Genomic DNA, 14,008 nt, shown 5'->3' with positions numbered 1-14,008 from the left:
TGCTCCTGCTGTCCCCTCTGGGGGACCAGTCCTCCTCCAGGTGACCCATGACCACCTCCTTCTGCTCAGATGCCACCTCCTCCCAGAGGCCTCCCCTGGCCATAACCACCAGTCCCCACCCGGGTTCCTTCCATTTCTGACTCTGCTCTGTATTTTATTTTTCATCTGCCTCATTCAGCAGAATGTACGCTCCATGGAGGTGATGGTTGGCACACAGTGGGTACTTAATAAGCATTTGTTGAATTTATTTCTATATCTTGTCTGAGTAACCATATAGACAACTGCTTAGGAAAAGCCCCTGAGAGGGCTCACGCCCAACCCAGCAATGACTGTGGGCAGGCTGGTAGCCCGGGGGAGATCAATGGAGACCTGAGCTTGTCTTTAATGTCTTGGTTTTCTTACAGGGAAATACACTTATGTATTAATTGTGTCATGAAAACTAATTTTAATTAAAAAATCAATTTCATGCAATATCGATTTCACAATAAAGAAATAGAATTTTTTAGTTTCCTTGATTGAGATATTTGACACCAGGCACTTCGTCATTCAGAAAGAACCAACTTCACAGTAAACAAATTTGGGTACCTTGATAACAAGATCAGCAGCAGCTGCAGTGCCTGCTCCTCCTGCTAACAGTTATGCAGGGCTTTGCTCATACCAAAGCTTTGCCTCTCACGACCTCTTTCGGTCCTTACAACAACGCGGCAAGGTTGGAAGAAGATTATGACTGTTTATCTTTTGTGGAAGGAGGTGGAGTGACTTTCTCCCCGCGCTGGGCCCCTGTTGGAAGATTACAGCAACAATTCACCAGGCCCTTCTTCACCCAACCCCAAATCTCGCAGCCCAGTAGCCCGTAGCCCCAACCCTGCCCCCAGCTCCAGCAGTGGGCTGTGATTGGCCTGATGCAGCCAGCTCTTCCCACTCTCTGACCTTGACTGATTCAAGAATGGGCACCTGGCCCAGGTGGGCCAGTGAAAGGTAAGATGTTGCCTGGGCTCCTGGCTTTTCCATGGTTTCCTCTGGATAAGTTGGACAGGATGCAGCTCTTAGAACCACTGCAGCCTTCTCTGCTGCCGTGAGAGAAGACAGCCTGAAATCATGACCCATAAGAGAGAAAAGAACTGAGAGAACTTGAGGGAAACTGAGCCACAGCCTGATCCAATCATTCCTGATGCTGTTTATCTCTGGGATTTTTGAAGGCTTGAGCTCACAAATTTCCCTGTTGGTCACACCTGTTCCCACTAAATTTTCTGTTCCTTGCAGCCATAGCTCTCTATCTGATTCTGACCCTGGTGTCACACGATAGTAAGGGGTAGATTATTAAACCAAGGCCTTCCCTGGCTGGCTTTTTGTGTGCAAAACACATCTTCTCACAGCCAACCTGGTTCTTTACTTCTAAACTTCAGTCACACAAAAGATCCTAGAGGTCACCTCGTGAAGCCCATTAGTGTAACCCCTGAGCAAAGCAAGGCCTGGGAAGAAGTCGTGAGCCCAGATCACAGGGCTGGACTTTCTACCCCTGATTGCTCCTGTTCTTAGGTTAACATGATCTAAGAGACCACCTGTGACAAGACAACCTGAGCTTCGTCTGTCAATGCAAAGTCTGTGTCTGCACACCCAGAATGAAGTGGCAAACAGTGGCCGTTGTAGATCAATCAGCAATAAAACCTCTCTGTCCCAAGTATCTGGATATAAACATACTTTTGCTTTTCCTTGAAAAATTAGATGACAGGGCCTTTTTTGTAATTGATACTGTTCCTTGGGTATAGATTTTCAGTGTCACCTTAGGTGCATATTTTCATCAAAAAATAAAAATACAAAATCTTAAAACAGAGCAAAGAAGAAATGTGAAATAATATCCATTTCATTCTGCCCCCACTCCCTTTGGACTCTCTGACTATGCTGAGGTTTGGTTTTCATTTTACTTATTTTAATAATTTCTTCTTTCCTAACTTTTCCTAAAATAAGAACACATAGACTGAGATATATATTCTCCTGGTTTTCTAAAGCATGACCAGGAGAGACGCATCCTAAACTGGAATTTTTCTCTACATGGTCGTGTCCAAGGGTGAAGAAGGCAGGAGCCAGACATACTACAGCTTTGTTGAGCACAGTGTCAGTGTGCAAGTGAGAACAGGCGCTCAGAGTTTCGCCCGGTGGAAAATGTTTATCAAGGTAATAGCAGACCCGTCAAGACTGTGTTACTCTTGCAGTGACAAATTTTTATGGTAAAAATGACTGCAATTTTAGGCCACTGTAAAACGTCTTTGGCTTGTGCTGAGCTACAGACAGTAAGAGCTTGTGTGATAGATGCTCATTATCTGCCATCCTTCCAAGGAATTTTCACATTCACTTACTTCCCACAATCCCATCAGAACAGTTTAACACAAAAGCAATTTTTATAGTCTGGTGATTGGGAGAAGAGAAGTCATCTTGTTAATCAATTTTTACCTAATAAGATAATGATGCAAAACACACTTTAAGAAAAATGTTAGAGAAGTCACCCATGTGGTTGCAGTTATAGCAGATTTGAGAATAATGGGAGTTTTGGAATGGGGGATATGGGTGTTCAAATCCTGGCTCTACCATGTACCTACTCGTGTGACCCTAGGGAGGGTACTTACCTAAGGACATCACTCACTTGACAATGTAGGGTAACTGAAGAGGTCCCTTACCTGACAGGTCGCTTCCCTTCGCAGAACCCTCTCTTTTCAAGGATTGTTGGGAAAGCTCAAGGTCAGTATATCTTAAGACCTTGCTTCTCAATGTACAGTCTGTAAACCAGCAGCCTCTTCATCACCTAGAAGCGTATCAAAAATGCAGAGTTTGGGGTTCCACCCAAATCCTACTGAATGGGAATTCGAGTTTAGCAAGACCCCGAGGTGGTTTGTGAGCAAATCGAAGTGTGAGAAGCACTGCCTTAAACACTTTGCCTGTTGCTAGGTGACTGGCAGGGGCTTGACAGAGTCTGGCTATTGGTATAGGTTCTTACTGTGTGTGATGGCTAATTTTGTGTCAACCTGACTGAGCCAGGGGATGCCCAGATATCTGATTAAACATTATTTCTGGGTATGTTTGTGAGGATTTTTCTGAGAGAAATTAGCATTTGAATTAGTAGACTGAGCATAGAAGCAGACCCTCCCCAGTGTGGGGGAGCATCATTCAACCCATTGAGGATGACTGAATAGAATGAAAGGGCTTAGAAAGGTCGAATTCTGGCTGGGTGCAGGGGCTCATGCTTGTAATTCCAGGACTTTGGCAGGCGAAGGCAGGAGGACCACTTGAGGCCAGGACTATGGGACCAGCCTGGGCAACATAGGGAGACCCCATTTCTACAAAAAATGAACTTAAAAAACAAATTAGCCAAGTGTGGTGATGCACACATACAGTCTCAGCTGCTTGGGAAGCTGAAGTGGGAGGATCAATTGAGACCAGAAATTTGAGACTACAGTGAGCTATGATCACATCACTACACTCCAACCTGGGCAAAAGAGCAAGACCCCATCTCTAAACAAGAAAGAAAAGGGAGAGAAGAGGGAAGGAAGGAAGGAAGGAAGGAAGGAAGGAAGGAAGGAAGGGAGGGAGGGAGGGAGGGAGGGAGGGAGGGAGGGTAGGGGAGGGGGGGAAGGAGGAAAGGAGGTGGGAAGGGGAGGGGGGAGGGAGGAAGGAAGGAGGGAAAAGGAAGGAAGGAGGGGGTAGGGGAGAGGAGAGGAAGGAGGAAAGGAGGGAGGGTAAGGGAGGGAGGGAGGGAGGGAGGAAGGAAGGAAGGAAGGAAGGAAGGAAGGAAGGAAGGAAGGGAGGGTTGGGTTCTCTCTGCCTCTCTGCCTGACTGCTTGAGCTGAAACATGAGTCTCCTGCCTTCAGACTTGAACTGCCATCTACCAATTGCTCTGGCTCAGTCTGTTGAACACCATCACTGGCTTTCCTAGGTCTCCAGCTTGCAGATGACAGATCGTAGGACTTCTCGGTCTCCATAATTGTGCAAACCAATTTTTTATTTTATGTATATTCATCTCCTATTGGTTATTTCTCCTTTAAAATGTTTTTGTGTGGTCTTAGTTTTCATAGTTCACACTACTTCACATTTGACATGGAGTTACTTTGAATTGCCTGCATAATAGTCCACTGAGCAGTTATGCTACCAAAACATCAGGGGGTTGGACTAGGTCCTGCTGCTCATCACACAGAAAGCCAATCACTGAGATGAAAACTATTGCCAAGGAAGAAGGCTTTAATCAGGTGCCGCCCCCAAGAAGATGGGAGCTTAGCCTCAAATCCATCTCCCGGACTGACTAAAATCAGGTGTTTATATAGCAGGCAAGAAATGTAACAATGTGCAAGAAAACAGGAACTTGGAAGGGGCAAGGAAGCAATCATGGTGGATGAGGAGTCCCGCAGTGATCTGGTTTCAGTTCTTTGAAACTTTTTGTGACAGGCCCAAAGGTCATTTCCTGAGGAAGGAACTCCGATGAAACAAGTATGTTTCAAGCCTCTTAAGACCAGAGGGCCAATGTCTATGTTTATCAAAAAGAAGTGTCTATGCGGCAATCGGGTTGGTTTCAGTCATACCATACTTTATTCTCCTATTCCCTCTCGTTTCCAGAATTTTGCTACTAGAAAATAGCATGTTAGTGAGTATGCTTCTAAATACAGCTCTCCTTCTGAAGGGAAAAACAAATGAAAAGCAAACAAATAACAGGAATAAAGAAAGAAGAGAAAAAGGAAAAAAAAAATCATGTCTATGTCCCTTTAAATTTGGAGAGGTTGAATGTCTTTTCTAATCATATTGTAAATTACGGGACCAAACCAGCTACCTATCTGCATCCAGTAGACAGTAATGGGGGGATGTTACTGAAACCCCAGGAGTTTGGTCTAGACCTTCCTGCTCACCACACAGAAAGTCAATCACTGAGACAAGCATTACCAGAAAGGAAACCTTTCATCAGTGCTGTAGCCAAGAAAGTGAAAGATCAGTCTCAAATCTGTCTTCCTGACTGACTACAGTTAGGGGTTTATACAGCAGGGAATAAATGTAACCATGTGTGGGAAAACAGGAATTAGGGAAGAAGAGTCGGTCAACAAGAGGCAGGTGGTCAGCAGTCCTGATGGGTGAGGGATCTGGCGGCTCTCATTGTCCAGATGCAGTGATCTGGTGAGTTTCAGTTTCTTGATGCCATGTGGGAGGACTGATGGCTGCTTTTTTAAGAAAGGAACTCAGATAAGACAAATGTAACTTTCTCAAGTTGCAAGACTGGGAGGGTCAATTTCTATGTTTACTCAAAAGAAACCATAAACATCAGTTCTATGTGACAATTGGGCTGGTTCTGGGGACAATTACCCCACCAAGTACAGGCACAAAGATGCAGGGAACACAGGATGCAACCGGAGGAGGGACTGGTCTCACCTCCATGACTTTGATGCCTCATAATCACCTCCAAGCACGAGCCCTGCTAGGCCTCTCCCACAGCCATAGGAGGCCCTGGAGAGCCCTGGTCTTAGTGCCCCTCACCATTCTCTGTCCCTGGTCACCAAGGACTGGCCAAGACCAAGTGGACTGTGCCCTTTGCCATCCCCACGCAGGTGCCTGCTGCCCTGAGCTGCTTCCCTGATGGGCAGCCATGGGGCTTCCCCCTCTCCAGAGCCACTGCCTGTTTTACATGAGCTCAAAACTCTGGAGACAAAAGCTCTCGCTGCCCAGAGCATGTGTTCTAGAACTCAAAACAAGTAAATGACTGAGAAATTGAGTATGTGCAGGGGTGGCTGGGTTGTGGGACAAAGCAGGCAGGGAGGGGGTGGAGGACCGGAAGGGGACTTGGGTTCAGGGAGTGGGAGGGGTCGAGGGGCTCAGGGAGAGTAGGGGATCCTCATGCCACAGAGCTGGGGAAGACTGGAGTGGGGATGAGGGAGGGCTTGGGTCCTGGGCCTTCTTGGCTGCCCGGGGATAAAGGGGAGATGGGAACAGCCTGCCGGTTCCCAGAGAAGTGATGGTAGGGCTGGGGCTGTGAGCAAACCAGGGAGCTGGGTCTTGCAGGGGCGCAGAGCTCTGGCATCTCTTCTGTCCCGTCCCTGGGCCAGGCCTAGAGGAGCCTGGGCCGCAGCACGTTCCATGGTGTTGCTGCCTCTGTGAAGTTTCAGGAGCCCCAAGGGCTGCCCAGGGGCCAAAGAATCTCCTGTGACCTGCCCCCTACCCAGCAGAGGGAGAACCTGGGATCCCCCTCTTCTGAAACAGTCTTTCCAGAGGCAGCTGCAACTTCTCATCTCACAAGAGGCAGCATCACTCAGAACCCCCAGACAGGCCATTGATTAAATGCCACGGAGGAGAGTGGTGATGGGGTCTGCGGAAGGCAGCTCGGAGCCAGAGACAGGACCGGGTGATGGATGGCCCCAGGCCCTGCCACTCCCTGCCCAGAGTGTATTCCAGGTACAAGGGTAATTAAGAGAAGTGTTTCTTTTTTATAGCAAGGTCCTTTTCCCTCAGGTGCTGAGGTGGTTAGAGATTAAAACATCATGAATAGAATGTGGAGTCCCAGAGAAAGAGCAGCCAGTGAGCCCAACTTCCAGGAGGGTCACGGGAGAAGGTAGAGCCGCACCAGAGGTTAAATAATGGCCACCCAGAGACACAAGTCCTCATCCTTGCAACCTGTACATGCAACCTTGCTTGTCAAAAGGGTTTGCAAATGTCATAAAGTTAAGGACTTTGACATGGAAGGATTATGCTAAATGCTATCGCAAGAGTCCTTACAGGAGACAGGCAGAGGGAGATGACACAGATCCACAGAGGAGGAGGGGGCAGAGACTGGAGCGAAGCAGCCACAAGCCGGAGAAGTGGCAGGAGGTGAGGGACCGAGTCTCCTGGGGAGCCCCTGGAGGGAACACAGCCCTGGGATTTTGGATTTCTGTCCTTCAGAACTGTGGGAGAACGAATTTCTATGGTTTTAAGGCGCCAACTGAGTGGGAACTTGTTATGGCAGCCCTAGGAAGCTGATACAACAGTGGGGATAAGAAGCTGCCTTTATTCAGCCTAACTCATGGATGAGGCAGGAAGAGAAATCCCACACATCATTTCCTTGTTGCTGAGGAACGGCTTTGCCGCTCAGAGCCCTCGGTGTCTTACAACTCCTCGAGGTGGACCGATGGGCAGAGAAGGCTACTGAGACAGAAGAAAAACATAAAACAAAACAAGGGTTTGTCAAGGCCCTTTGGAATTTAACCACAAAAGAGATAGAAACAGCCAAGGGCCTAGATTCACTTTGAAGGCTCAGTAAGTGGGCCTTCAGCAAAGACAGGCTTCCATCCATCCATCCATTCCTTCATTTTCTGAGCAGATATCATGCCAGGCACTTTTCTAGGTCCTAGAATACAGCTCTGACCAGCACAGACCTGGCCCGGGCCCTCAGAGGGTGGGCGTTCTGGTAAAGGAGGCACAATAAACAAGGAAATACAAAACAAGATTGGTGAAGAGGGTGAAACTGCTCTACAGGAAATAAACTGGGAATTGAAAGAGCGAAGGGAAGAAAGGCCACATTGGATGGGGAGGTGAGGACGGCCTCTCTGAAGAGGTGAGCTTTGAGCTCAGGCTGAGCACTGAGAAGATTCTAGCCCAGTAAAGGCCATCAGGAGAGCACGCCAGGTCAAGCGCACAGCAGGTGCCAATGCCTGGAGGTGGAACTGGGCTGGACAAGTGCAGGGAACAGAGAGGAAGCCAGGACTGGGGAGCTGGAGAAAGCACGTTGCAGGGATGCAGGAAGGGGTGTGGGGTATGGATCAGGCAGAGCCTCCTGGGACAGGGTGAACCCCCTGGGGTTCACATGGGGAGCAGTGGGAAGTGATTGGAGAAGTTTATATGGTGGGGGCGCAACACAGCTGGCGTGCATGTCTGGACAGCCACTGATTGACTGCTGGGAAGGAATGGAGGGAATGGAGGATTGGGGCAAGAATGGAAACCGTGGGTCCAGGCTGAACCCAGACCTACAAGATGCGAGACCTCGTGCAAATGTATCTTTCCTGAGCCTCAGGTCCCCGTCTGTGAGTGAGGAAATCATGAGTCATCCTGAGGCTGTTCTGAGGATGTAATAAGAAGGCGCCCACAGCAGAGCCCAGCACACAACGATAACAAGCGAACCTTGACCTTCCTAGTCTCATGCCCGTGACCCAGGAGATAACTCCGACCAAAATAACGTGCCCTCGGGTTGTCCCATGGGTGTGCTTGTGTAGACCTGGCCCCTTTATCAGTCCGGCATTCATTCTGTCTCGGCTGTTAGGGTTTCTTCACATACTGAGAACATGGCTCTGGTATTGGGACTGCAGGTTCTAATTTACATCTCACCTGGGAATGGCAGGGCAGTTCATTAAAGTGACTTAACCCAGAACAGAGCTGTTAGGGAATGAGGTGGTAAGGCTTAAGAGCAAACCCTTGCCTTGCTAGTTCAGCAAGAATCCAGGAAATTTTCTTGAAGCACATACCTTCCCTTGCCCAGAGTTTTCAAACCTCAGGCTGGGTTTAATGGAAACCATGATTCTGTTCCCCCAGATTGCTCAGAGGTATCCACTTGTCCTTCAGGTAGAGGAAATAAAATGGGCCACCATGAGGCAGCAGGCAGACAAATACAGACAAATTCCAGGCCGGCTGAAGCATTCAAAGCTAAATCCAGAATTCACGAACCTTCTTCTGCATCAACCATCTGATTGCTTCAAGATTCTTTGAACAGGTGGCTGCCAGGGATTCTGGGCAACTGTGGCACCCCAGAGGCAACTGCTCCTGGGAATTCAACAAGAATGAAGAGTAAAATTCAACAAGAATGAAGAGTAAAATGAGGAACAGGGGATCACTGTCAACCAAAGAGACACTGGAGACTTAACAACCAGATGCCATGTGGCCATTCTTGAATCTTGACTGCCAAAAAGCAACAGGAAAAAGACATTTGGGAGACAACTGGAGAAATTCTAACATGGACTGAATGTTAGACAATTATAGGGAATTATTTTTAATTTTGTTGGAGGTGATAAAGATATTGCAGCTATGTTAGAAAACATCCATGTAAGGTCTGGGATTTGCCTTAAAATAAGTTGGCAGGAAGAGGGGAGAGAGCTTGAAGGAAGGAGCAAACTCTGATAACCGTTGAGCCTATGTGATGGGTATACGCTGGTTCACTGTGTTCTTCTGGTTGAGATATCCAGAGTAATTCTTTAATTGTATTCAGTTCATTTTTCAAGATTGCAATTTCTTTGAGCAAGTGTTGCTGAATATTGCGAAACGTAGCCCAGGGATTGCCATTGTGTCATTTTTTGCTATTGCCCATGTAGCCAGGTATGAACAGGGCGTTTCACATGGGCATGAGGCCGGGACTGTCAAGTATTACTAGCTGTTCAGTAGACATGGCTCCCTGCGACCCCCGGCCAAGTCCTGCATGCCAGGACTGGATTTCATGTGCACGCCATCCGAAGCTACCAGCTTGCTCACTACACAAGTCAACAGACTGACGTGACTCTATGCAGCGCTGAGCACAACAGCTGGGGCCTGTCACCCAGCTCGCCAACAGAGCGCCAGGGGTATTTTCAAGCAAAAATAATGGGCCACCATGGCATTTTAAAGGGATATGATTTATCTCTGGGACCGCATCCAGGCTAGAGCTGCTGGAGGACAATGACAGGCTCCCAGGCCAGCAAGGAGGCTTTCATACCTCGGCTCGTCTGCAGACGGAGGACAGCTGAGGCTTCGCAGGCCAAGGCGCCCAGTGATTGCGGTGATCAGCAGGGGACACAGAAAAGCAGCCAACTCTGCACCCTGAGGAGGGTGGAGATTTGGAGAATTTCTGATGGATTTGAACCACACGATGGCTCCTTGGAGGAACCGGGAGTCCAGGTGGGATCTTTGCAGGCAGGGTCACGTGGTTTGGTCGCCTTCATTACTCAAAAGCAGGAATCTGTGTTTGGGAAGATGTGAATTACATACTTTTGATTGAAAACAGCTGCATACCCACAAATCCCTTTAGCCAGTTAATTGGACCATGACAGGCACTCCAGATGTCTACCCACATGCCCTTTTCTTACCAGCAGGACCCTGACGATCACACGCTCCTGGATGGTGCCCAGCTCCCTGGCCACTCAGCCTGTGTGACACAGCTCTAGCCCAGTGGAGGCAGTATGAGGAGGGGGGTTGCGGAACAGGCGGCTACTAGGGATTCTGGGTAAGTGTGGCCTTCTACTTAAGCCCCTTCCTCCTCTTACCTCCTCCTTTCTCCTCGCCCGGTTGGAGGCAGACAGGAGGCCAAGCGCAGCAGCACCAGCAACCACAAGAGGCCTCAAGGTGAAGGCACCAGCTGAAGATGGCAGCAGAAAGGCAGAAGGAGCCAGGCCCTGGGTGATATCCTGCGGCCCCACACCTGCCCTGGCCCCTCTGCCCCTGGACCTGTGAATCTGGAATAAGGCAACTTCCCCCCGGAGATGCCACCGTGCCTGGGCTTCTGTGGCTTTGAGCTGAGCACAGCCCTGGGTGATGGAGAGAGACGGTAGTGGTCACCCTACCCAGCAACCACCTGCACAGGTATACGTTCCAGGTCGGCTGAAGCCCTCAAAGCTAAATCCAGAATTCACAAGCCTTTTTCTGCACCAGCCATCCTATTCCTTCCAGATTCTTTGAACATGTGGCTGGGAATCACCGGAGACCTATCCCCTTCCACCCAGGAATCTGTCTGCCTCCTGCTGCCTTTCATGGCACCCGGGCTAAGCCCAGACTTTGCTCCAAGAATGAAGCTGGCACCCACAGCAGGGAGAAGCCAGGCAGCAGGAGCAGGCACTTCTGAGCCTGCGACGTCAGGGGGCCTCCCTGGGTCTCCAAGAGTGCAGGGATACCTGAGTCTGCAGCCAGGGTTTGGGTGGCTGCAGCTGTACCCGGAGAGGGCGGCGGGTTGCGGGGGTTGCCAGTGGTGAGGCTCCTGCCCGCTGCATGGAGCAGCAGGCCCGCGTCTGCAGTGAGAGTTTGGGCGGCTGCAGATGCACCTGGAAAGCAGGGCTCCTGCCTGCTCCCGGACCCCCAAGAGCACAGGGAGGCTCAGTTCTGCAGCCATGACTTGGGCTGGTGCAACACCTCACAGGAGGGTGGGGCTCTTGTGTGCTCCTTCGAGTGGGAAGCCCAGGCCTGCAGCCATGGTATGAATAGCTGCAGCAGCACCTGGGGAGCTCCTGCCGCAGCTTGGAAGGGGCAAGGTCCCCAGCTCCCGTCAACTCCATGAAGCGGGCAACACCGGCTGTATATCCCTGCTACACCTCCCTGCTACGGCTGGTGTGATGGCAGTGGGAGGCCATCTGGAGAGGCTGCTGCCACCAGTGGGGACTGAAACTTCACTGGCCCCTTGGGAAATCTCCAGCCTCCCAGAAACCAAGAGAACATTTCCGCCTGCTGAGTTTCCCACCACGACCGTCCTCTGTGGGCCTCGCCCACCTCCAGTGGGGCCGTTTCCTTTGGCCTAATTAACTGGGCTGTCAGGGAACGCAGCTGGAGTTGGCTTTGCTTGCTTCTGGACAGGAGAACACATTTTGGTCTGTTTTAACACCTAAATAACACACGTATGCCCTGCGTAATGCAGAAATGGAAAGTTCCTATGTGCAGAGGGAATCGTAGGCATCTTTGTGAGCTTTTGTTCAAAGTAAACAAACCTCCAGCAGGAGCTCCTTGCTGGGAGGTCAGACTCTGTTGCTGCAGCTGCTTTGAGGGCCCCCAAGCAAGAAGGAATTCTCCTAGCAGATGACCTTTGAACTCAACAGCAATTCTGCCCTGGGTCTGTCTCCAGCCTGCTGGCCTAACCTGCAGATTTTAGACTTACCAAGCCTCTACAATCGTGAGCCAATTCCTTACATTTCTCTCTCTCTCTTCTTTCTCTCTCTATGCGTGCGCGCGCGCGCACACACACACACACACACACACGCATGCATATACATACATTTCCCTTTAGTTCTGTTTCTCTGAAGAACACTGATTAATAAATACACTCACTTTCATTATGGACATAATCACATGTGTCCCGCATAGTTTTTGGAGGTGGTGTTGCAAGAATAAGCAAAATTACATATATATGTGCTTTGTTAGTAGTCATATTAATAATTATTACTCTAACCTTGGATTAAGTATGAATTTGATAATGAGTACTCTAATCCCATATTTTCCTGCCAGCTTTATCAATTATTGGCACAGGACTAGGTTCACACCAGAGGATCCCAAATCCTTCAGAGACATCAGGGTTAAGGTCCGAAGAGGAGGCAGAGTTTACCCTGATGGTTCAAATCAGATATTAATGAAGGGACCCTTTGCAGAGGGGCAGTCAGGGCTAAAGAATGAATTGGGAAGTTGAGACACACAGAGATTAGCAGCTGCTGGAAGCTATTACCATCCCCGGGGAGGATGGGACAAGCAGAAGCAGCCACTCACCCGACCAATCATCAGGGAAGGACAGAGGGGCCCCGAGAGACAGGACACTGAAGCAGGGGGCCAGGGAAGAAAGAGCCCCCCTTTGTCGCTTCTCTGCCCCCTCTCCTCCTGCTGGTGTCTCCCACTGACTGAAACCGATCCAAAGCCACAGGCCAAGGGAGCCTGGCAGGGGCCTACAGAACAGACCAGAGCAGGCAGAGCTGAGGATGGCTGTCAGGGTTCAGGGGTGTCTGCTGGGGAGCGCGACTGTGCCCAGTGCAGGTCCGGGAAGGCCACTCCAGAATGAGCCAGCAGGAGGAACGCTGGCCATGGGTCCCCAGGGGAAGGGCCTCCCCCGAGGTCTGGCGGAGTGACCGGCTCTGCTAGGGAACTGCAGATGTCCTACCTCAGCTTGCCTTTGCTTTTTCCAGACGGCCCGAGAGGCCGCAGAGAGGGAGGAGGTGTTCAAATAGGCATGGCCAGCTGAGCCAGCAGACGGTTCCCCTCTGTGGCTACTCCGGCAACACCTGGGGCTGGCCTCGAAGCAGCCTTGGGCTCTGAACCCCTAGCCTTGCTCCAAGAACAGCTCAGGGAGAGCAGAGAGCAAGGAACACGCAGCACGGAGCACGTCACAGAAGCAGCACCAAGCAAGCCCAGCTGCAGGTCACCCAGGAGCCTCCGGTCCCCGTCCCCCGTGGCCTGGCCTGCTAGCCCCTCACTCTCACCTCCTCTTCCCTTCCTCTGAGGAGAAGGAACCTGGGCCTTGGGCTCGGAGGGCGGGCCCTGCATTTCCCTGCTAGCATTCCCATCTCTGGCAAAACTGCCCATTACATGTGGAGGGGTCACCCTGGGCCTCCACCTGCTGGGGTCTAGTCCCACAGGGCATCCCCTCTGAGCCTCTGCCAGGAGGCCGGGCACCGCCTGACATCCCTGAGGGCCTTTCCGGGTGTTTATCGCTTCCCTCCTGCGTGGGAGTGAACAGGACCCACAGCCTCTGCCCCAGCTGCTTTAACAATGAGATCGGACAGTCCTGGGAAGCTCCAATATCTGGTCTGAGATCAGATGTTCCGTGAATTTCTCATCACCCTCTCCATCACCCCCTGCACCCGCTACTCCCCCTGCTGTGCACCCCTGTTGTCATTCTGCAGACCCCAGAACATGCAAGGAGTATGTTTCCACCCGAAAGTCATTTCTGCCAACAGTTTGCCTCCTGTTTTGTCACTTGTTGGGAGAAAGACTGTCAGAGCCTAACAGCTCTCTAAGGCCAGCATCTGTATGTCAAGACCAATCCCGAAGCCCCAGGTCAAATTCACAGTCAAATGGAAAAAGTGGAAAGAAGGAGTTTTAGCACCTATCACAGACCTCCCAGGGGCCACGTTCTGTGCTCAGGGCTTCGCTGACATTAAGTTGAATCAAATGAAATTGATTTTATAGGTCATAATAGTTCAATATGAGCAACTTTACATGGTCCTCCTAATATTGTCTCCTGACTCTTCGAAAAACACTTCCGACTTCACTCACTCCTGCAGTGGATATTTATGGAACATCTACCAAGTGCCAGGCCTGTGTTGGTGCCAGAGATGGGGGAGTGCCTGGGATGGGCAC

At 50.3% G+C, this 14,008-nt stretch overlaps 1 long non-coding RNA gene across 5 annotated transcripts in view; it reads right to left on the bottom strand.

The window, feature by feature from the left end:
- Positions 1–323: 323 nt before the first annotated feature.
- The window catches only part of LOC105470711 (uncharacterized), a 223,010-nt gene continuing 209,325 nt past the window's right edge, over positions 324–14,008 (bottom strand). For 3 of the 5 annotated variants that reach the window (XR_011613264.1, XR_011613265.1, XR_980718.2), the window contains exons 4-8: positions 9,681–9,923; positions 8,464–8,758; positions 2,676–2,800; positions 931–1,090; positions 325–780 (exon numbers count right to left, since the gene is read on the bottom strand). This is a non-coding gene — a long non-coding RNA (uncharacterized lncRNA). Of the gene's footprint in view, positions 781–930; positions 1,091–2,675; positions 2,801–8,463; positions 8,759–9,680; positions 9,924–14,008 lie in introns of all 5 variants that reach the window. The other 2 variants (XR_011613267.1, XR_011613266.1) reach the window with 2 other exon arrangements.

The sequence above is a fragment of the Macaca nemestrina genome, chromosome 15 (assembly GCF_043159975.1).
Source record: "Macaca nemestrina isolate mMacNem1 chromosome 15, mMacNem.hap1, whole genome shotgun sequence".
Taxonomy (NCBI): Eukaryota; Metazoa; Chordata; class Mammalia; order Primates; family Cercopithecidae; genus Macaca; species Macaca nemestrina.
This window is presented reverse-complemented; position numbering and strand designations above follow the sequence as displayed.